The sequence below is a fragment of the Pinus tabuliformis genome, chromosome 5_2, assembly GCF_031772625.1.
Source record: "Pinus tabuliformis cultivar Carrire ecotype Pingquan chromosome 5_2, CPIR1, whole genome shotgun sequence".
Taxonomy (NCBI): Eukaryota; Viridiplantae; Streptophyta; class Pinopsida; order Pinales; family Pinaceae; genus Pinus; species Pinus tabuliformis.
In genome coordinates, this window is record NC_142306.1 from 273,367,546 (window position 1) to 273,391,851 (window position 24,306).

Genomic DNA, 24,306 nt, shown 5'->3' on the forward strand with positions numbered 1-24,306 from the left:
TTAATGTATTGATCGGCTAATAGGATATGGTCTAGGTCCAAGGCATCAGAGGCCTTTGGGGTTTCTGGATTTCCAAAGGAGATGGTAGAAGGCTTGCCCTTTTTCTTGGGAGCCATGATATAAAAGATTTGTAATGGTGCAGGGCAGAAAAATACAGAAGTAGGCTAAGAGGATGTTTCTAGTTATAGGCTCGGCTGAACAAAGAATTTGCAGACAAGAACAGTAAATAGAAAAAATGAAGAAATGTTTAGGAAAAACTATTGTAACTGGGGATATGGATATTTATAAATGAATTAGGCTACCGTTACAATAGATGGTCATTGTGAATTAAAGAGGGTTGATATGCCCTAACTTATCATTATTTTGTGTTTATCTTTTTGTCATATAGAACAGCAATCACTAATGGTGAAATTTTGAATTATGTAATTAAATTGTATATGATCAGTTACTATCAGTATACCCTTCACGGGGTCGTTTTGTAGTTCTTTACAGTTACAAACAGTTCACATTTGACCACGGTCACAATTCATGCATATGCCTATGGCATTTACAACATGTAATTTTCTTTGATTAATGAAAATTACGATATTTTCTCCCTGGGAAAAAATAGATGGTCATTATTGATCAGATTAATTAGGAAATTAATGCATTAATGGGAAGGAAGAGCAGCAACGAGAAGGCATTAATAGCGGTAACGGATACACGGGAATGCTTAAGAGATATCGAGCGAGGGCATGTGGCATGGAGTGATTGGAGGAGGATGGCACGTTTCGCAGGGGGTAGTGGTAAGTGGTTTGGAGCAAGGGGGGTCTGAAGTGTTGAGGGAGTGACATGTAGGTGAGGGGCCCGTGTGGACAAAACCATTTTTCACACCCCCCTGTTGTTATCTCATTTCATGGTGAGGGGTTGCGAAGAGGCTTCCCGCCGTTGATCTAGGTGGGAAGGTCGATGATCGTTGATCTCTTCCTTAAGCTTAACACTTGCCAACAAGAAATTTTTGTTGCATATGACTTTGGCTTAAAAAGAATAAAACATATTTATTTACAAATATTAATCACCCTTTTAACGAGGTAATTAATCACTAATGAAAATTAATCTAACTAGGGTGTGTTTAGACTAGTTTCCCTTAATAAACAATTTAACTAATCTAAACCTAATCTAAACCAAGTTTAGGCCAATTTTTAAGCATATTAGGCCTTTTATTTGTCCTAATATAACCTAATTTCTAATGTTCAACCAAGATTAAACTGTTTGGTTGAACTTATTCTCTAATATAGAACAAAAATTTAAATGATCTAATCAAGATTAAACAGTTTGATTCAGATCAGAAGAAAAGGTTGTGGCATAAAAACAAGTTGCGCACAGACCTTTATTATTAAAAATGGAATTTATTCATGAAGTGACATTTAAACAAGCACACTTATACAAATCTTTTGATTTTATTTTGATGGGGTTTTATTTCATCTCTCTTTTTTTATTTTCTATTTTTTCATATTTTAATTTTTTCTTTATTTTTTCATACCCTCTTTTATAAAATAACAACTAACTTATCAAAAATAAGGCATGTCACAACACAACCAACTCACAAAATATAGATTAACGACTTAAAAATGATCCTCTTCGAGGGAGAAGCCTCCTTTACATTAAATAAATGAGAAGTTATTGGATGATCCAAATGGTAGGACCTCCTTGGTATATATAGGATTCTAAGGGGTCACAATATAATCAGAACCTACATAACAATAATAATGTAAGGGCACAAACATAAGAATAGTGGGCTTCTATAGGGCACAACAATAACAACATGGGGGATACATGGGCACAAAAATAACAATAGGGGGCTACACTAATAATAATAAGGCGAAAACACTAGTATTATAGGGACCTAACATACCAACAATGCCTTTTATTATTCTTATTATTGGTTCTTGTGTGGAAACAACAAGGACCTTTACTATTAGTAGCGTTGAATCTTTCTCATGCATGGATAATGGGGTGGACATGGATAAGAATGGTGAGGGAATGTTATGGTACCCCCCCGCCACCCCCACCCAAATTGAAGATATTTTCCACCCTAGAGAAATGGAAAACGATGATAAAGCATGATAGTGGGCCTAAGTGTCTTTCCAAATACAAATTCATAGCATAAAATGAAAATAGATTGAATAAAAGGAAAAGAATCATATCTGCACCTACCTAATAGGTGTTACAACAAATGATCGATAGGTGTTGTAGTAGCTCACTAGTAGGTGTTGCAACAACTAACTGTTACATGTTGTACGAATTAGATGATTCGTGTTGCAACAACTAGCTTATTGGTGTTGCAACAATTGGATGATGGGTATTGCAACAATCGATGAATGGGTGTGGTAGCAACTGGCTAATGGACATTGTAGAAACTATAGCAGTGCTTATGATGACACCTGTAACAACACTTGTAGCAACACCAACTCTTGTAACATCCTACCTAGAAATTGGCAACAAGTTTATGATAACATGAGATGGTTCATAATGATGTAAAATTCTATGGGAAATAATAATGTGGAGCTTGAGATCTTGGATCACCGTGTGAGATGAAAAATTAGATATGAAACAACCTTTTGTGTGAAACTTGTGAATCCTTATGCAAAGAGTAGCTAAAACTTGAAGCTGAACTTTTAGTTTTAGTTGCAATATTTTGTCTACCAACATGCTCATTTTGAAACAAGATATATATTCATTTTTTTCATGGAATACCCACTAGTAAGTTGGTTTTCAAACATTACAAGGTCTAATGGTGCCTGAGATAGATTTTCACCATCAATTTTATTAAGGAAAGAGACAAGAAAACAATGTAACTCAACATTATAAGTGAGCTAAGTCACTTTATTACATGGGTTAGGGATGGTCTTAGTAGGAAATGGAAAATGATGAGGCTGCATTTGTGATTTAGTGGTAGTGAAAAGGATTAAGCTTCAAGGGCGGTCATATCAACATATGAGCTTCATAAGCTTCAATATGAAATTATTTTATACTGGGAAGAAGAAAATGCATGGGCATACCATGGTTCTGATGAATGAGTAGGATGAATAGTAGGTATCATTAAAGAAATTCATATGTAGCAAGGGAATTAAAAATGTAGTGATGGGACTAAATTTATGAAACATCAGTCTTTACTTCGTCGTTACAAGTTGTCCAGAGATGCAACACCTTTTCAAAATGGTCAATTATTTGAGAGTTGCAACAATGGTTTATGGAGTGAGTTATGGAAATGGTGTTGAGGTGAGTTGTGGAAATAGTGTTATGTGAATTGAAAAAATGAGGGGTTGCAACGTGAGTGGTATCACTTTAAATTTGTATCACTAAGAGTTGCAAATTCTACATTATAACAATGAGTTTCAAAACCTATGTTCGAGTAGTGAGTTGAAATATCTATCCATGATGAGTTGTAGCTTGTATCTTACTTTTGTTTGAAAATACCTTTGTATATATCCCCCATAAATACCACTAGTTAGCATAGAAATGTTATAAAAATTCCATGAAATGATGTAACAATTTTTATTCCTGAAACAAAACATAAGCTTGTATTGTAGAAGTTAAATTCTTCGTTTTACTTGTTCTTAATCCATCTATAATTATTTTTTTAACAGTAAAGAGTAGTAGGCTTATATTAATTTGTGCATGTTCATGGCCAAAACCCAGGAGAATTACAAAGTAAGTACATTGCCAAGATTGGGCATTAGAGTTTGCATATAGTTCATCCAGACCCAATTCCCTTCCAAAATTACAAAAAACCCCATTTTTGTTTCTTGATTACTACTATATACCATACATAACTTATTTAAAGTAAAATACATTTATATTTATTCATCCAAACACATACAGAAGAAGCTAGCTAGTACTCCATGGCGGGTGGAAGATTAACATCTATTCCTATTATTTCATATGTAGGCTGGGAGTTCTTTCGATCCATTTTGATTTGAAGGTCCTCAATTTGATTTCTTAGAGCATCAATTTCATCTTCTAACTGGTGGATCTTTAGATTCTTTTCAATCTTCCTCTCCTACATTTCATAAGACTCCTCCTGCTACTACTGAGGACACCTTTGTATAACCACCAATCCCTCCCTGAGTTCGAAGTGTTCCTTGTTACAAATCTCACAGTCGAGTGTTGTGAATTTAGCCTGAGGATGGCTTGTCACCCGCCTCTTGTCTGCATGACCCACCATCCCTCCCAAGCGAGGGCGACGTCGGCCCCAGGAACCAAAAACCGAAACTTCATCACGAGAATGGCTCATTATGCCAATTGAAACAGAAGTTGGACTAACTAAAACAAGGAACCCAACAATGACTGCACAGAAGCTGAAGTGCTACCAATCCCCCTCAATTGTCTTTCCCTATTTAGCTAAAACAAAATTGACCCACTTTCTAGTTGAAAAATCACACTCCAGAGGGTGTCTTCCCTCAGTCTCTACAGCCACAAAATTCTCCTGAATTCTCTGGCTACACAAGCCCTGCCATGGGGTCCTTGTGCCAACACTAACCAGGATAGAGACAAACCCTATCTTTTTGCAGAAGATTAAACCATTATTCCTCCATTTATATATTTTTTTGAGCCTTAGTCATATGAGGAAGTGTGAGATAGTGGGCTTACCACTAGGATCCCAATGATCCACAATAATGATCCTTCTTACTGAAATGAATTCCACCATGTTCAATTTCACCTTCCCTCATGTGAACCATCTGATCTAGGCCCACAAGAGTAAATGCAATTCTTGATCAGAAATAATTTGCATGTTTGTTTCTTGAATGCTCCTATTACGGATCCATATCCGAGGAGTGGAATACATATTTCCCACACTTAAGTTCAAACCAACACCAAGTGTTTCAACATGCTGAGAACTGCGGCCATGGGGCAAATGGAGGAGGACCTTACTCTGAGGAAAGTAGCCACAAGGCAGGGATAATGGGAGATAAGTGAGAGGACAGATGTGACTGGGACGACAAGGGCAAGAGGAAGGGTTAAGTAGGGTGAGCAATGATGGAGGGCGAGGTGGCCGAGAGAGGGGGCTCGAGGTGAGGGTGATGTGGCGTGGGAGGAGGGAGAGGGGAGGGTGGTGGAAGGGGTTAAGGGTGAGGTGGATGAAGAGGAGGGAGAGGGGTGCTGGGGAAGGGGACCATGAAGGAGAGGACAAAACCAAAAGGAAGAGGGGAAATAGGGATAGGAGAACCCAATATAACTCTGATTTTTGTCTTATGATTTCGATTTTTTATATAGGAGTCAAGACTAACTTTTAGGTTTAGGATATTCATCAAAGCAATTAGGGAATAGGAAAGTGTCCCTCTATTTCATTTACCTTGTTGCTTTATTCTTTCATTTGGAAGGCCTTGTTAGCTTACATATCAGCTTCCTTGTTTTGATCTCTTAGGATGTGAAAAAAATTTAGATTCCCAAAGAGAGATAGAAATCCCTAGGCTCTCTTGAGAATTTGATTCAGTTTGTTGTTCTGAGCAACAGTGTTGTGGTTCATATGTTTTATGATCAGAAGGGAGTCCCCTAGGATATTCATATCCATGATCCCTTTTTGATGAGCTAAAGTGAGACCAAGGTACATTCCATATGCCTCTACTTGGTTATTTGTCTTCTTTCCCAAACCCCAGGAAAATCTATCTTCAATTATTCCTTTGGGATTAATGAGAATCCCTCCCCCTCCTGCCACCCCAAGATTTATTTTTGAGGCACCATCAAATTGGAGAGTCCATTTATTTGACTTTTGCATCCATTTCACCAACCCTTCATGAGACATTATAAGGATCCAGGAAGTGCAAGGGGGGGGGGGTATTTTTAGAGAGGACAAGGAGGTAGGAGGGCAAGCCCAAGTGGAGATCTAAGTAGCTTCATGTGATCTGGAGAGGGTTCCATAGCGGGTCGGTGAAATTCAAAGCATGATGATAGGGATTTAAGAGCAATGATTCTAGCTAGCGTACAAGCATTTCAGAAGATCGTCTTGTTTCTTGATAACCATATCTGCCAATAGACATACTTGGGAAGAGCGATCCATAGCTTTTTGAGTTTTCTTTTGGCCTGAAGGGAGCCCTCATATAATTTGGACCAGAAGTAAAAGAATTGAAGGAGATCAATGGGCTACCTTGATTTAAGGAAAAACATACCAAGGGCCACTGACCAAACAACTCCTGAAAACGGGTAGCAGAGAAAGATATGTGGGATGCTTTCCTCATAATTTTCATAGAGGGGACATATAGAGGGGCCAATGAAACCTATTTTCTAAATATTCTCCACTGTGAGACATTTTTATCAGCTAACAACCAACAAAATAAATTTACCTTGGGGATAGCATTAGTTTTCCAAATTTTATTCCAAATTGAGGAATTGGGAGGGATTTGGGCATTGAAAAGTGGATGGGGGTATCCTTCCTTGACTGAAAAAATGGAGTTTTTCCATCCGCACTTGTCCTCCATTGATTGCAATAGGGGCGCATCTGCTTAGATTACTAATTAGGTGGTCTTTTGATGGTATCAAGTTTGTCAGGATAATTTCCATTTTCCGCCCCTTCCATAGGCCCTATTGATCCCAATATGAAATTTGATCTAAACGGACAACCCTATTCTGCATCATGTGCTTCCTAAGAGTGTTAAGCGAGGGATATGAAACCAAAGGGTGGAGCTCTAGGATTGAGTCCGACCAAGTATTAATTGAATCTCCTTTACCTAGAATTTTTCATAGATTGTTCAAGATTATATCTGGAGATGTTCTCATAAGTTTCCAAATTGGAGAGCCTTGAGATGGCTCCATTTGATCATCTATGTTGTTGTCTTGTTGCATATACTTTGATATAATTACTTGCACCCACCAATGATCATAATTAATTTTCAAGATCCATTATAGCTTGGCCCCTATTACCATGTTGACCATAGTGATGTCTCTTATACTAAGCCCTCCATGATGTTTTGGTGCTCTGATAATTTTCTAGTTTACCAAGTGAATTTTTTTTGTTTTTGTCTTTCCTCCCTCCCAAAGGAATTTTCTAATATAAATCCCAAGTTGATGCAGAACATACTTAGGAGATTGAAGGGCATAGAATTGCTACAGAGGGATAGATGATAGCACTAATTTCACAAGAATAGACCTCCCCACATTATTAAGCCAGGTTCCTCCCCAATTCACAATTCTGGATTTTATTTTTTCAAGGAATTTTTTCCAAGCATAGGGTGTTGCTCTTCTTAGGAAGATAGGGACTTCTAAGTAGTTGAAATATTTCCAATCCCTAACTATTTTGAATCCTAGAAAGATATGACTATCACACCTTGGAGAGCATTGCAAGGAGTGAAGGATGAAAAAATTGTCAAAGCAATATTATCTCGTGTGAGGTCAGGGGAATTATCATTGGAGGAAATGTCCGAGGAATTTCAAAAGTAAGTTTGTTGAATTATTTTTATTTATTTCTAGATTATAATTTTCTTTTAAATATAACATATTGTTCTTGGTGGTATTTGTTATACATATAATTATACTAACTTTTTTTACTTTATCTATGCAGTCACAAAGTTTACATGAAAATTCAAGAACAAATGGTTAAATTGTTGAATGAAGATAGTTGGGATGATGTTGTACGCAACTATCCAGATTCAAGTTCTACATCAACATTAATTTTTTTTTTTATCTTGCATTTAAAAAGGTATGTTGATTTATACATTCATTTTTATTCATCTGTGTACTATTTTAATTTATAACTTACACATATATTTGTTTATTTTATAAAAGATGAAGATGATAATGGAGCACCAGATAGTTTTAGAACCTTTATTGAAAAAATAAAGATCGAAAGACTGAAGAAGCAACATATTAAGAATGTTGAACTTGATCCAACTCTTACTCATTTCATTTGGAATGGGCTAGACACTATTCAATATCAAGTAATACAAGGCGACTATGAAGACATTGCTAAACTCATACCTAAAAGGGATTATGCCCTAGTTATTGCAGATATTCCCCATGGTTTCAATATTCCAAACATTGACTATGATAGTGACGCTTATACTTATCAAGCTCTTAGTAAAGTGGTTGCGGGATTTCTAGAAGTCACGTCAGCACCATTGTGGAGATTTGTGACATTTCATTCGACATACAATTGGCAATGTTATTGTCAAGCTTCAAGGGGAAAACGAATTCAAGGATGCAGCTTACATGGTAAGACATTTAAAATCTATATTTGATTAATGTTGAAAAATTCATTTATGTACAAGTTATTTGAACTTTTATTATTTCATGTTACAGGGAAAAGTCAAATCTTCTTAACCGTGAAGATCAACTATTTATAAGTGATTGTGAGTTCATCCATATTGATAGTTCGGCAAAAGATGATAGCTATATGTCTATGACTTTTAATCGAGTAGATGGAAAGTGTCATAGCCAAACACTGACTTATGATGCTATTGTGAGAAAACTAACATATGAAGACAAAGAAGCAAAAGGAGAGATAGTTAATATTTATCAAAAAAACATTGTAAACTTTGAAATGGGAACTATAAACTCAAAATGGGGACTCTGGCCCAAAAACCCCGAAAAAACATGAAAAACAATGCTAAAAACGAAAAGTGTGTATACTGGAACGATGGTTTTTTCTTTTAGGGTCAATTTTGAACATGTTTTAAAAATGGTAGTGAAAACGATTTTTCTATGGAAAACTTGTGCAAAAAACACCCTGAAAATGAAAAGCGTTGATACTGGAATGTTGGATTTTTTTTAGGGTCAATTTTCAACATTTTTAAAAAATGTTAGTGAAACTGAATTTAAAATTTAAAATTTAAAATTTTGATTTAATTTTTTTTTAAGATTGTTAAAAATAATAATTTTTATTTTAAAATTAAAAAAAAAAGACTCACACTACCCTATAAAAATATAAATATAATTTTGATTCAAATTAAAAAATTATTATTATTATTATTATTATTATTATTATTATTATTATATAACGCTCATAACATATTTCATTAAAAATACTTAAAAATATTAAAATTATGCGTATGTTTTTATAAATTGAATGTTTTAGTTTATATCAATACATCATACCCATATATATTCACTCTTTAACCAGTTTAACATAGTTTAATAAATTTAATTATAAAAAATTATATTTATTAATAAAATATAAAACACGTAAATATATATATTAAAGTGTAGATATCTTAACATAAACACAATATCAATTAGTCATATTTCTTTATTTTTGGTGATGGCATTTTATTAGTTGTTTTATTTTTGTGATGAAAATTGTCTTTATTATTTTTTTAATTTAATTAAAATATATTTAAATTAAATGACACCTACTAACTACTATATAAACTTTATTATAAATTTATCATAATTTATATATTTAAATTCAAATTATTATATATTTATTTTTATTTAAAATTATATAAAATACTTTAAAATTATATAAAATACTTACATTCAAATCTTTCATTCCATTTTTTTTAATTTCATGCATATGTAATCAAGATATTTCTATGCGTAGAGTAATAAACTTTCATGGAAATCGTCATTTAATCATTGTACTAGGATCTCAATATCTAAAGCCGTTTAATCAGTGTACTACGATCTCAGTATCTAAAGGTTTTCCATTGTCAGAACATTTAATAAACATCCTTTGCAATAAACAAAATATGCCTAGATACGACAAAGGAAGAGGAAGGTTGAAGGTTTAGCTTTGTTATGTTTATCATATTTACAACGAAGTCATTTAAGAGATAAATGACTTTTCGTCTATTCATTCACTATTAGAGTAATCACCAGAGTTATCCAGATTGTTTTCATTGGAATCATCCAAGTTGTTCTTCACTAATTGAGTAATCACCAGAGTCATCCAGATTGTTTTCATTATAATCATCCAAGTTGTTCTTGGATGATTTCTCAAAATGATGCTCATAACAGATTCCAATATAATTGATAGATATCATATACAATAATTTGAGTTCTGATAGATATAACTTACAATAATTTCAGTTCTAACCACAACATCAATATGGATTTGTTATTGTGCTATCTATGCCTTCATAATAAATTTGAAATGTTTTTAGGGAGAAAATAAATTCAAGGAACAAATAGTTTGACCGAGTAATCTCTTATCAATTACATGATATAGAAGTCCTAACTGTCTAAAAGCTGCTTCGAATCTCAGTCTAGTTGCTTTGTTATTCTAAAAGGCTTGGAGTCTTCTTTGATTTAGATTAAAAAATGATAATACTAACTCTGTGTTTTTAGATTATAACAAATCTGAATGCACCTACTCCTAGCTACCCTATCGCACACAAGTATTTACATTGGTATTTATTCATAATATTTTAAATTTAGGAATTTTAATACCCTCTAAATTCCTAAATTTAAAATATATTAGCGTTGGGCAATTCCGAGAATCGCCCTACGTAAACCTGCTGGCTTTTGGGGAGAAAAGATTTGACTTTGTTATGTTGCAATTATTTTTATTTTAAAATAAAACTTGTATTTATTCATAATATTTTAAATTTAAGAATTTTGATTTGAATCTAATCCCCCTAAATTCCTAAATTTAAAATATATTGGCATTGGGCGATTGCGAGAATCGCCTAATGTAAACCTGCTGGCTTTTGGGGAGAAAAGATTTGACTTTGTTATGTTGCAATTATTTTTATTTTGAAATAAAACTGGTATTTATTCATAATATTTTAAATTTAGGAATTTTAATTTGAATCTAATCCCTCTAAATTCCTAAATTTAAAATATATTGGCATTGGGTGATTCGAGAATCGGCCAACGTAAACCTGCTGGCTTTTGGGGAGAAAAGATTTGACTTTGTTATGTTGCAATTATTTTTATTTTAAAATAAATTTTGATATTAAAAAAAAACGAATATTTTATTAAAAAATACATTTAATTTTTTCAAACAAATAATATATATATATATATTTTTTTTTAATGTTTTTCACACACAAGATATTGCGGCATAAAGGACGGAGGTGTGTTAGGATTTATTTTCCTTCTTGGTACAATGATCTAAAAGAACTTTGTCCTTCCATATGATTGAATACTTTGTTCATTGAATTATTTTATTTCAAATTAAATGTGACACGCAAGATATTGGGTCATTCAGAAAGGAGAACGTGGGTTCCACATTTGAAAATCGGTGGAAAACAGACTTGAATATTATGGAAATGGACTTGTTAGGAACCCACACAAATAAAAAAAAATTGAAAGGGGTGTGCATGGAGTTCAAATGTGTTACCACGAAAATGATCTCAGCGATATCTTATGCTCGGTCATTTATATGATCTCTATTAATAGAAACCTCTAAAATAGTTTTCTCTGGTTATATGCACGTCACGTGTGGCTTGTTGTTGTACGTGATGGAAGAGTTCACAACTTTGAAATTCATAAAAGTTAAACTGGGAGAGTGGATGATATTCATATCTTAAAATGTGTGCGGAAAGTTCCACGTATGTCGACGTAGGCCTGGAATTTCATTCTCTCTACTTGTCAAATTTTAATGAAAATTTGATGACTTTTTTTGCATTCTTTTATGCATGTCATTTTATGTTTTAATTGAATCAAATTTGTGAGTGTATGCCTGCTTTTATTTGAAAACTTTCTTTCAACAACTCTTACAAAAAAAATTTATAATACAAAATAATTAAATTCCAAGCTAATAATAACTATTATTTATAAGCAAACATTTTAAATTTCCATCATTTACAAATATTTAATAATAACTTTTTTAAATGATTTTTTTTTTTTCAAAAAATCAAATTTTTTTCTAAAAAATAAATTCTTGGATTTATTCTGTCGCAGGAAAATTATGCAGCTTGAGTGATATTGTAACACCGGTGTTGTAATTAAAACTGTTGGTTTTTGTGTCTCATTTATTATTACTAATGGTTTAATTAGGGATTGACACTAGTTGATTCTGGTTGGAAATATTTTTTTTTTTTAATTAATAAATAAGTATTAATAAATAAAGTTTGTTGTTTTGTTGTTGAAAATGATAATGGGTGACACTAGAATAAATGATACTTTGTCGGAATTTAGAGGAATTAGATTCAAAATAAAATTCCTAAATTTAAAATATATTGGCAGCCGGGCGATTCCAGGAGTCACCCAACATAAACGAGAAAAGCTTTGGCCTTGTCATGTTGCAATTATTATAACTGTAACCACTCCAAAATGGTGCATGTAGATTTATTTCATTCCCTATTAATGTTAAAAAAAATTATGTTATTTGATTTCGTGTTAATGTTACTGAAGTTACTATTTTATTATTTTAACTCTTGGATTTTTAAATGCGGAATTAATAAAGTGAATTAACAACTTTGGTATCACTTAAAATATAATGATAAATGTTTTTTTTTGAATAAAAAATATATTTTTTAATAATGTTAAAAAAAAAAATTAAAATTTTTAATATAAAATTTAAAATGTTTTTCTTTTAAATAAAAAATATGTTATTTTTTTTAAATGTTTTTTTTATTTTTTATTTTTTTAATTTGAAAATAAGTATATTTTTTTAAATTTTAAATGCTCTTTTGAGTTTTTTTTTTAATCTGAATTTTTTTTTAGTTTTTTTAAAATGTTTTTAATTTTTATTTTAGTAGTTTTTAAATTTTTTATTTTTTTATTTTTTCTAATTTTTTTATTAAATCTAGTTTGTTTTTAATCTTATTTATTTTTTTTAATGTTTTTTAAATTTCTCTATTTTTACTTACTTAATTTTACAGTTTTTTTTTAAAATATGTTTTTATATTTCTTTTATGTCAAAAAGAATTGACTTAAAAAAATTATCGTGTCAAAAATCATTAAATTTAGAAAACAATTATTTACATTTCATACATTAGAAAATTTAAAGTAAAAAAATATGTCTTTTAAAAAAATGACATGATGCAGAATCATCACTTTTTTAAATCAGCATGCAAATCACTAACTTTCTAAAACGTAATGTACATAAAAATAAATAAATTGCCAAAAACTATGCTTTAAAAAAATATGTGTGTTCTGCATCGCCCCTTTTCAAAATCGGGTCACTTTTTCGCTATCTCTACGAAACGGGTAACAGTATCAGTTCCCGTTTCAAATTTTACATTGTTAAAACCACAGTTATTGATTAACTATCTTATAGACATATGCTCAAATGAAGAAGATCGGGTTCTGGATTTATTTTCTGGCTCGGGTAAGTTTTATTATATGGAATTGAATTTCAATATGTTATTTCTTAATTAATATGTCATTGTACTAATTTACTTCATTATTTTTTTTGTGCTTGATAATTAGGTACAACACTAGCATGTTTCCTTCAAAAAGGAAGAAATTTCATTGCAATTGAAAAAGATCCAATACAGTGCAATTTTATTCAGCAAAGAATTATTACTCTTCAATTTCTTCCAAAAGCAATGCAAGAAATTGGGTTGAAAAAATGGGACTTTAGTGAATCACGTGTGGCAAAAAAGACAAAGGAACCTCAACCACCATTACACGGAATGATTGGAAAGGCATACATAGGGAGATTCGCAGACATCAAAGATCCATTAGAAGAGGAAAATGAGCAAAATGAAGCAGAAAATATTGTGGAAGAAGAAAATGATGAAACTCTAGAGGACGAAGAGTTTGGATTATGTGACATTGTTGATTAAATTTAAGTTATGCATGGAAATTAAGCTCATTTTTTGTAACTATTAATTATTTATACTTGTAATGTTTTAACTTTGACATGTTATGAGAAGAATATACACTCAATTAAGGTTGTTATGCATTCAATATTTGTATTACGTGATTTTCACATTAATTTTTATGTTAATCATTATTTTTGGAAAAATAAATAAATAAATAATTGATTATTATTATTATTATTTTTTCATGAAAGTCATAAAAAAAAAAAAAAAAAATTTATTATTTAACCATTTTTAGTTAAAAATTTCCTATAAAAATTGTGATTTTGACATGTTATTTCTAGCAAAAAATTATCAAAACTTGTAGTTTTTTAGTTATATTTATGTTAAAAATGGTTATTTTTATGTCAATTTGATGAGCCCCATAAATGGGTAATTATATGGGCTCATTTTGCCTCCTAACATAGTTAAATCTACCATTCTCTTAGCTTATTGCATGCCTTTTGATTATATTTATGCTTATGGAGTGAGTTGAGTTAGTTATGATGCCATGTGGTCTAATATGTGGTTAATGCAAATTTTTGTTGAATTTTGAAGCAAAGTCAAAGATTCAATGGACAATTGGCAACAATAGTTCGAAGTGGACAAAGGAGAGGATTTATAGGAGGGAATCCCCCTCATTTACTACTCCCCACTTCGAATTCCCCTTCATGCAACTCAGAGTACAAACATCCAAATCAATGCACTAGCAGGCAGCGGAGCAAGTGGAGGATAATTAATGTTTATCTCGAGTTTTGGGAGCCAAGCCTCCCTGATTTTAAGGAAGCTTTTGGAAGCTTCAGTTGTATAAGTAGAGAGGCCTAGGGCCTTACTAGGGTTTCTTTTCTGTTGTACTTTTGCTATTGTAAAACTCTGCTGAACTTCGAGCTTACTTTTGTGGATAGTTTCATGTAATCCTATTACTGTTTTGATAATAAAGATGAGATCCTCTTTGAGCTAGCACTGAGTTACCTCAGAGTGTTGAAGCTCTTGGGTTAGGGCCCAATCCAAGTAGCCAAGCTCCTCTTTGTTTTTATTTATATGCTTTGTTTCAGTTTATGGATTAGTTGTTGTTAGATGAATTTCTTTCTTGGTTAAGAATAGGTTGGTTTTGATGGTTTAGTAGTTTGCTTTCATTTGTGTTTTTATAGTAGGTTAAGTAGTGATAGAAAGAAGATTCAAAATGCTAGAAACGGTGCCTTGGCCTCTTTTCCTCCCTTTGGGACTATGAATTGAGGCAAAGACCCTCTTGTTGCCCCAAAAACACAGATTTTCCTTCTCCATAAGATTTCTAGTGTTTGCAAGTGTGTTAGGAGGTTAATGCTTTGCTTTAGATCTCTTCCACCATGCTCATTTCTGTAGTTGCAATAAGTCTTCTTCCATGCTTTATTTTCTTGTAGCATTTCTCAGCATTCACTTCCATGAATCATAGTTTAGACTAGCTTGATGAAAAAATCTATTTTTTAGATGTACTCACTTCCTTGCTTGCTTGATCTTATTGGTTGACTGACAGTTCTTTTGCAGTAGATCTGTCCTCACAGCAGGTTAGCCTATCAGCCATCACATTCTCTCCTTGATCCATGCCCTATAGGTCACCCAATGTTCACCTCAAATCTACCTTAGTTTTTTGCATTTTTCCATAGGACTTCTTCCTCTCTCCCAATCATATTTCCCTCTCTTAGTGATTTTTGGTGGACCCTAGGCACCCTTACACATCATCCCAATCTTCACCTACCTTTTCCACCCACTCTCACACTCTTAAAACCTTCAAAACTACTCTCGGCATCCTCCTATAGACCTCCTGTAGACCTCCAATAGATTTTCCTATAGGATTTCTTTTGAAGGCCAAGTGTGGGAAAAGCCTCCAGAAGGCCACCCGAGACCTCCTAGGACCCATCCGCACCATCCTACATCACCACAAAACCCAAAGTTGCCCTTCAACACCACCTATTCACTTCCACCTTCACACAATAAAATACATGCCTGTCAATTTCACACAAAAATACATAAAAATCCAAAAAGATGTTTTTTGCTCATTTGCTTCTAGAAATAACGTGAGTAGATGTTGTTTAATTCCTTAAGTAGGTAATGGCATTCATTTCATGGTTTTCATAGTGCTTTCTACAAAATTAGGATTAGTTGGTTAAGTAAGGTTTACTAGGTTTACTTTACATTTCAGTCTTTTCACTTTCTGCAATTAAAGTAGCCTCTGTAGAGTAAGTTTTCCTTTCTTTCATCACATATAGAGCTTTTTCTGGAATCCATAGAAGTTGGCTTGAGCTCCTAGTGATCTTCCACCAGCTGACCAAGTGACAGCCTGCAGTAAGAACTAATACTTGTGCATACAGCACCCTCGCTTCCAAGTTTGTTACGAACTACTGGGTTGATAAGAGTAAAGTAGGCATCCTAAGAGTTGCAGCATTATTACTGCAATACTGGTGCTCACCACAATTGTTAAAAATTATTGTTTTTTAGAGTCAATTATTTCATGTGGATTGAAAAATTAATTAACGATGTATAAATATGTAGAATAATGAAAATTCAAAATATCGACCTTCTTTTTTAAATATGCAAAACAATAAAAACCTCACTACAAAAAAAAAAAAAAAAAAATTATGAAGAAGACCACTTCAAAAATTATTAAATTTAGAAAATAATTATTTACATTTCATATATTAGAAAATTAAAAGTAAAAAAAGAAAGTCTTTTAAAAAAAGAGCCTGGTGTAGAATTACCACTTTTTAAAATCAACATACTTTTTAAAATTAGCATGACAATCACTACCATTCTAAAATGCAATGTACATAAAAAAAAAATATAGTGCCAAAAACTATGCTCTAAAAAAAACATGTGTGTTTTGCATCACCCCTTTTCAAAATCGGGTCACTTTTTTGCTATCTCTATGAAACAGGTAACAGTATCAGTTCCCATTTCAAAGTTTACATTGTTGGGGAGATATTCTAGTTGTATATATGGCTTTTGTTGTCATTTGTGGCTCCTCTGAAGGCTCTAAGGAACCGATCTAGATTCCCTTTGAAGTGATTGATGATCACAACAGAGGCACCTCCAAGAAGAAAGGTGTCATTCGCAAACTGACCATGGTTAATACTTTTGATTCCCTCTTTATATCTAATCCCAGGAATGAGGTGAAAGTCTCGATATTTCTCTAATATTCTACTCTGCATGTCTTCCATAATTATATAGAGAAATAGTGAGAGAGGGAAGTCATGGCGCAACCCCCTAGAGGCTTTAAAAAATCCAACCACCCTACCATTAACCAAAGGTGTGATCCAAGGAAAAGAGATGCAAAAGCCAATCCATCTTATGAAGTTTTCATCAAATCCCATCTTTTTTAGAACTTTCAACAGGAAACTATGTCTAGCTCTGTCAAAAGCATTTGCCATATCCAATTTTATATCATTCCTTAATCACCTCTTCGCTAGCTTGAATCTATAGCTTCTTGAAGCAATATTATATTATCATAAATTTGTCTACCTAGAACAAATCCCCCTTGGTTGGCCGAGATCAAAAGTGTCAGGAGATATTTGAGCCTAGAGGCAAGCAACTTTGAGATGTTATTATATGAGACATTGCAAAGAGAGATAGGGAAGAATCTAGAGAAGGAAGAGGGGTTTGAATCTTTTGGGATTAAAATTAAGAACGAGGTGTTAATTCCCCATCCCATAATAAAACTATTGAAGGAGTAACTAACCATACAACGCATGTATGTCCTTATAACCTCCAAGAAATTTTGATAGAAGTTGACTAAGAAACCATCCAGGCCCAGGGCCTTATCAGGGTAAAAGGAGAAAAAAATTGACTTAATCTCATCAGGAGATGGAGAGGAGGCCAATGCATTGTTCATCTTTGCCAATACCAATGTTGGGGTACTCTCCAAGAAGAAATCCTCTCTCTCATTATCTCTCAGTGGTTCCACTTGATAAAGGCTCTTGAAGTGATCCACCATAACTTTCTTTATGTCCTCAAAATTTGTTATTGTCTACCCCCCATGATGGATCTGAGATATGTTGTTTTTTATTTCCTTGAACTTTTCTTGCTTATGGAATAAATTTGTGTTTCTATCCCCAGCCAAGAGCCATTTGTTTCTAGATTTTAGTCTCCAGTACTTTTCTTCTCTTCTGAGGTGGGTATGAAGAGCCTTGAAGGTTTCAAATTCTTTTTGGAAGTTCGAAAGGTTCACTTAGGCAATCTCAATTTTCCCCTGCAATGAGGCTAAATTTCCCTCCATGTCCTTTATGGAAAATTGCCTTTCTGATTTGTTTTCTTTTAGCCACTTCTCAATATCACCTTTTAACCTTTTGATTTTTGTTCCCTAGATGGTAATTGGGCTTCACAAAACCCACTCTGACCAAGAGAGTGAGACAAACTTTGAGAACCCAAGAGAATCCAACCATAAAGGGGAGAATCAGGAGGGGATAGGCCCAAGGTTGAGGGATTGGGAGATAAGAAGGCTAATATGGAAATGGTCTAAGCCACACCATGGAAGAATGAAGGATTTTAGGAAAATATTTAAGATAAGGAGGCTATTAGAGGCTAGAAAACGATCAAGCCAAGCTATAATATGGCCCAGTCATGTATGTTTATTATTCCAGGTATAGATAAATTTTGGGGGCTTGATATCAAATAAGTTGAGGTTGAGAATTAGGTCCTCCATATTCTCCTGGAAGGCATCCCTTATGATTGAGCCTCCCCTTTTCTCCTTTTTACCCATTGTGGTATTAAAATCCTCTCCCAATATACAGTTCCATCCATAATCAATACCTTTTAATTCTGTCAAGGATTTCCAACAATCATGTTTCTCTCTAAAATGAACATGTATATATACGTTGATCACACTGAAGTTCTATTACATCTCTAAAATTTTAAATGTAGTTGCAATCTAGTGGGTGGTTTTTATAGAGCTTACCAGTTGTAATTTTGCTAGGTTCCACATTGTGCAGAGGCCTCCCAAAGCACCTCTCGATATTTCTGCTATCATTTTGCTGTGACCCAAAATTTTGGAGTGGAGTGAGTAGATTTTTGTCTCACCCAACTTCATCTCCTGTAGGAGAGTGACTATTGGTATTTCCTTTTGTATTAGTGATTTCACTTCCGATATTCTTTTCCCATATCCTATTCCCCTACAGTTCTAGGAGATGATATTATTATTTACTCTTTGAGGTTTATACCCATTTCACAACCTACAGGGCTCGATATACTTCCTTTTTTTCCTCCTTTGTTCCACAAGCTGGCTAACAGGTGAGGTATAGTGTGTTGGAAGCCCAACTCATTGTATTTTTAAATTTTTTCCCACCTTATTTATTTGTTTGGCTCCCTTCCTAATCTTCTGACCTTTCTATCCATGTCATTGACTCTTGTGCCTTCATATTTCTTGTCTACTAAACTCATTGGTATTGTTGTTCTTGATGCTTCCTTAGAGGATAAGAATCCTTCTTATTCCTCCTCTTCATCCATGGTGTCTTCTACGCTTCTCGATGTTTCTAGACTTGAAGTAATTTCCTTTTGCTTTTTCAAATCTGAGGAAAAAATGGCTGCCTAAGGGGAATTGAGGCCAGGGTTGTTGTTGTTTTTTTGTGTGGGGGGGGGTGGGTGAGAGCTTCCATCCTCATGAACTGAATCCAGAATTGTGAACCTATTTTAGTCTTTTTCATCACCACCCTCTAGAGTGGGTGTGCCCAAATAAGGGGTGGGTGCACTCTAGATTGGACTTGCATTCTTGGGGGTGTTCTTTGAATTTGTTACTGGTCCCTTATTATGATTTGAGTTCCCCTTTTTTTCTTTTTACTTATTTTCATTACTCATTTTCTTCTCCTTGTTTATTTTAAAATATGTCCTATTGCTTTGGACAGCTTTTGAAAAAGTGCCCATATTCATGACAGAATTTAATTTTGAAGGGAAGCTATGCATAGTCCACTTCCTACACATGAGTCCAATTATCCATGCAAAGATTTATTGTAACTAGGAGATCTTTTTCTGGGTCAAATTCCACACAAATCATTGCACAGGAGAATAGACCATCCTTTAGTTCAGAACAATCTATTTATTTTCTAGGGAGTTCCCTATCAGTCTAAAGGTTGCATCGTTCCAACATTGAAGAGGGAGGTAGGGAAATTTCACCTAGACTGGGACTGAAGAGGGAACATCACATTCTGGATTAAATCTTGGACTCCACCGATCCAAATATATCCCTTGAGCTCCCATGAAGTAGGGGCCACTTCTGAAAACTAAGTTTCTATCCAATCTATTCTCAAATTAGAAGTTATAGAAGCCCTTACCATAAAACAATGAAATAACCTCACCCTTGATGAGAGGCTTTCATTTCTTCTCAATCCAAGTTCAAATCATTCACGGAGACAACCAAAGGCCCATGAACTAGCCAACAAGTCCCAGGCCCACAAGCTGCAAATCCTAGGATAAATCTTGAGGGCCGCAAATCTCAATCTTAGGGATTTCATCCACCTTTTTCACGAAGCGCAGCAGACCTTGTTTCTGAAACTTTGGGGTCACATCCACCATGGATTTGAATGTTGAAATGTCCACATCCTGAGATCCCTCCTGGGCTAGTGCAACCATCGGGGTTGTTCGACCAACCAAAGCTGACCCACTAAGACTGTGATATCAGAGCAAAGGGGAGAAAAGAATGGGGAGGGAGAAGAAAGGCCCTTAGCAGGAGGTTGAGAGAATAGAATCAAGAAAAACCAATGAACTCAACAACCATTCATGCATAGTATGTGTGCTAATATAATTACCAAAAATAATTTAGCCAAAAAGTATATCAATCCTAGTAACTGCATCGTCTTTGTGCACATCAATGGGGTTTTCATATCAAATTAATCCATCTATAATGTTGACAAAAAAGACTTCATTTATTTTTTTAGTTGAGATATTTTTGGGAAAGATTTAGCCATAGGAAATATAAGAAATCAACATGACCCTGTTTGAACATGTATAGAGTATGTCTTTTTACATGAAAATTTTGTCTTTGATAACAACTTGTGCATGGATTGACCTTCTTATTCCTCTTGGGATTTGCAAAATAACATTTATATGAAATAAACACATGTTATATTGTGAGAAGAAAGGTTATCAATATTTTTTCACCCAATGCATATGAAAAAAATTCCAAATTGTGTTGATAAGATAAATAAATAAATAATGCAAACAAAGAAATTCAATTTTTTTACCTGCTAAGGAGTGTTGGCTAGTTAGACTACCAGAAATGTTTTTCGAATAATTTTTTTCTCCGATGTTTGATTAAATATATTCCAAATACAAAATAAATAATATTAATACATTACTAGCTATAGTAGATCCATGATGTTGTGTGGAAAAATGCCTATGCAGGACGATCCTATCCACCTAAGGTGTGACAGTGCCTTAGCAACAAACAGCTACACAAGACATGGATTCATATTCATAACTAGTTCAGGATTAGAAATAAACTAAACATACTAATGCATTCATACATCAAAAATACATCAGCATATAGGAGAAACCAAGATAGCTTTATTGATGAATAACAAGGTTCAGGAAGAGATACAACCCAGAGGGCTCCAATCCAGCATCTCCTTCCTAGCAAATGGAATTCCTATCTTCACCCCCTTCAAAGCATTAAGCACCCAATGATTCCAATCTCAAACCAACAAAAATTCTTTGCAATAACAAAATTCTAGCCTCTAGATCTCATGGAGGAGAGATCCATATATAGATGTTTGGAGAGAGGATGAGTCAGCTTGAGATCTGACTAGTGTCCTCTCCCTCTGTCAGTTCTTGAGTCCACTTGGAGGTTCTTGCTTCCACTTGGAGATTTGGAACCTCTTACTCATCACCAGTCGAATTCCCTGAGGCAAGTGTCATTTTGGAAGCTTCCTGGGTTTTGACACCTTGAGAAATGAGCCTGCCACATGTCCATTCTCGTTCAGCGCATGTAGCCAGTGTTCCCTTTGACATTCAACGCAGGTATCCAGTGTTGGCTTTGACATTCAGCGCAAACAGCTAGTGTAGCCATTGAAATGATCCTGAATTGACTTGTTTTTGAGCAGTTTCTGGTGGAGAACTTCTATGAATTGTTGTGGTTTGTTAGCCTTGTTCCTCTAGGGGTAGGAACAACATGTCTAGGGACTTTGGATCCCTTAGATTATGGACATTTCATGCTCAATGCTGTAAGGCACAAAAATGTCTATAACAGTTGCCCCCTAAAGTATGAGATTGTTTATCGGGTGAAATGCTTTATCAGGGGGATCTGAAGTTCATCCAATGCTGAGAGGAGACCTGTAATAAGATACAATACAATACATTATTTTTCATACTGCTTTCATGATCTAGCTGAGGCGGGCATTCCCATGCTCAGCTTTATAAATTCATTTTTCTGTACATAGAACAGACAATCGTCTTATGGTAGACTGATAATTTTGATGAAATTATCATCCTTTGAGTAGGATGATTATCTGCTGCAATGATGTACATGTCAATGTCTTTATCTTTCCTGAATATATATCGCAGCCCGGATGGATGAAACTAGATCTGGGGTCTTCAAACTCGTTCGATCTCACTCTAAGTACAAGTCGATCCATGTGAGAAATGTTCTGAAGTCGAACATGGAAAGACATCGCTTGATTACCGGTCAATGATGTAAACCGTTAACAAGCGCGAGAGGAATCACCGATAATGATAATGACCCTCAAGGTACTGCAGTACAATTCACGTGGTGTGAATAAAAGACTTGGCGTCGAACACCACGCAAAATCTTTCGGTCGAAGGTCATTGATGTATACCTGTCGCCGGAAGTGAGAAACTTGCCATTGAGGCATGCAAGCTTCAAAGTACTGAAGGGGTTGTTCCTAGATCAACTTCTTGGATAATGAGCTGATGTCGACAAGAAGCGATCCGTCAAAGGAGGACCTTAATGAATCCCACATCAGTGACACGGAACGGAGCTAATGATTTTAATGGAGGTGAAAACGATCTGTGACATATGATTCAGGGTGGCGGTCATGAAAGGATGAATGATAATGTATGGCAGTGGATGGGACACGGTTGACTCTTCTAAACGACTTCTCTTGAACATGTGGCGACACTGATGCGATGGATTGGTAGCATTACCCCAAATATGGATGGTATGGCGAGACCATGGATGTGACCGATGAATGAAACAACCCAACCCGATTGTGGTACAAAGGAAAAGTGTCATGTTCAAGAGCGACTTGCTACCATCAAAGTTTTATTTAGTTTCTTCCAAATTTTCCCCAGTCATTGCTGACTAGTACCTCTTTATTTTTGTCAAGCTTGAGGAGGATAACATATGCTTGTTCTATAACCTGCCCTTCAGGCAAGCCCATTGCTATGTTTTAACAAGCCTAGCGATAGTGAAACTCGTTCTCGTCTAAAGACAAGTTTGTCGCTATTTAATGATTTTAATGAGTCTAACGACAAGGATAACTTGGTCCTTTTCATTTTTAGAGAGTCTGAAAAGGTACATAAAGTTAACTCCAAAAGTCCTTTTTCGTCATCTAATCCCTTAAGTCCGAAAAAGTATAAAACAATACAGAAGGGATGAGTTTTCGATAGTTTTAACGAGCCGAATAAAACAAGCGCTCAATCTTTTTGTGCAATAATCCCTTAGGTCCAAAAAGATTAAAATCTAGAGGAGGGATAGCTCTTCCTGTCCCTTTAACGAGCTGGAAGGCCAAGGACTCCGCAATCTTTTCATATTTTACGAGTCAGATGAAAAGAGCTTAAAGAAGACTCGTCTTTTGAGGAACGAGTGATAAACAGGGTTAGCAGTTGATTCCAGGTACAGGTTGGAATTTTCCAATCACGGCAGTGTCACAAGGATGGCTAGGTGAAATCACTCTTCGCAGCTGTTCCTCAAAATGGGTAAACAATCATATGGAGGTGAACGATCGGCCAATGGAAAAGTGGAGGTGACGGTGCAAACATGACCAAGGCTTTGCTGGCTGATGATATTACATTCACAGTGGTTATTTACCGGGATAGTTCATTTTTTAACGAGCTTAAACGCGGGTGGAAACATTTGCTTGGTCTTATGTTTATTTTTTAACGAGCATGAACTATGTGCTAAAACTGCTCGAATCTTGCATTTATTTTTTAACGAGCATGAACTGTGTGCTAAAACTGCTCGAATCTTGCATTTATTTTTTAACGAGCATGAACTTTGTGCTAAAACTGCTCGATATAAGTTCGCATGCCTCCAGCATAATAACGCAAATCGAGGTGCATGCCCCCCAAGCTTCATTGCATTCAACTTGGTGGTTGGAATGAAGGTTTACCTTTGAGATTTGGAAAGGGGATTGTTTCATTTTTTAATGAGGTTGACACCGTAAAAGAACTATCCTCATGGCTCCTTGTTTCATTTTTTAACGAGGTTGACACGAGATTAGAACTGTCCTCGGAGCCCACTGTATTTACAGTATTTCTATTAGGGCGATGATCCACGCTGACAAAATGTTTAGGAATCTTCTGAATCCATTAGATATAGAAGATTTCATATTGTAGGTTTCCACTGTGGCCACTTCCGCCAGATTACTTGCAGGTGGTAGGGCAAAAGTACCCATTAAGGCAGGGTCTTTTAGGAGACCTACTCCAATATTTTGAAGCG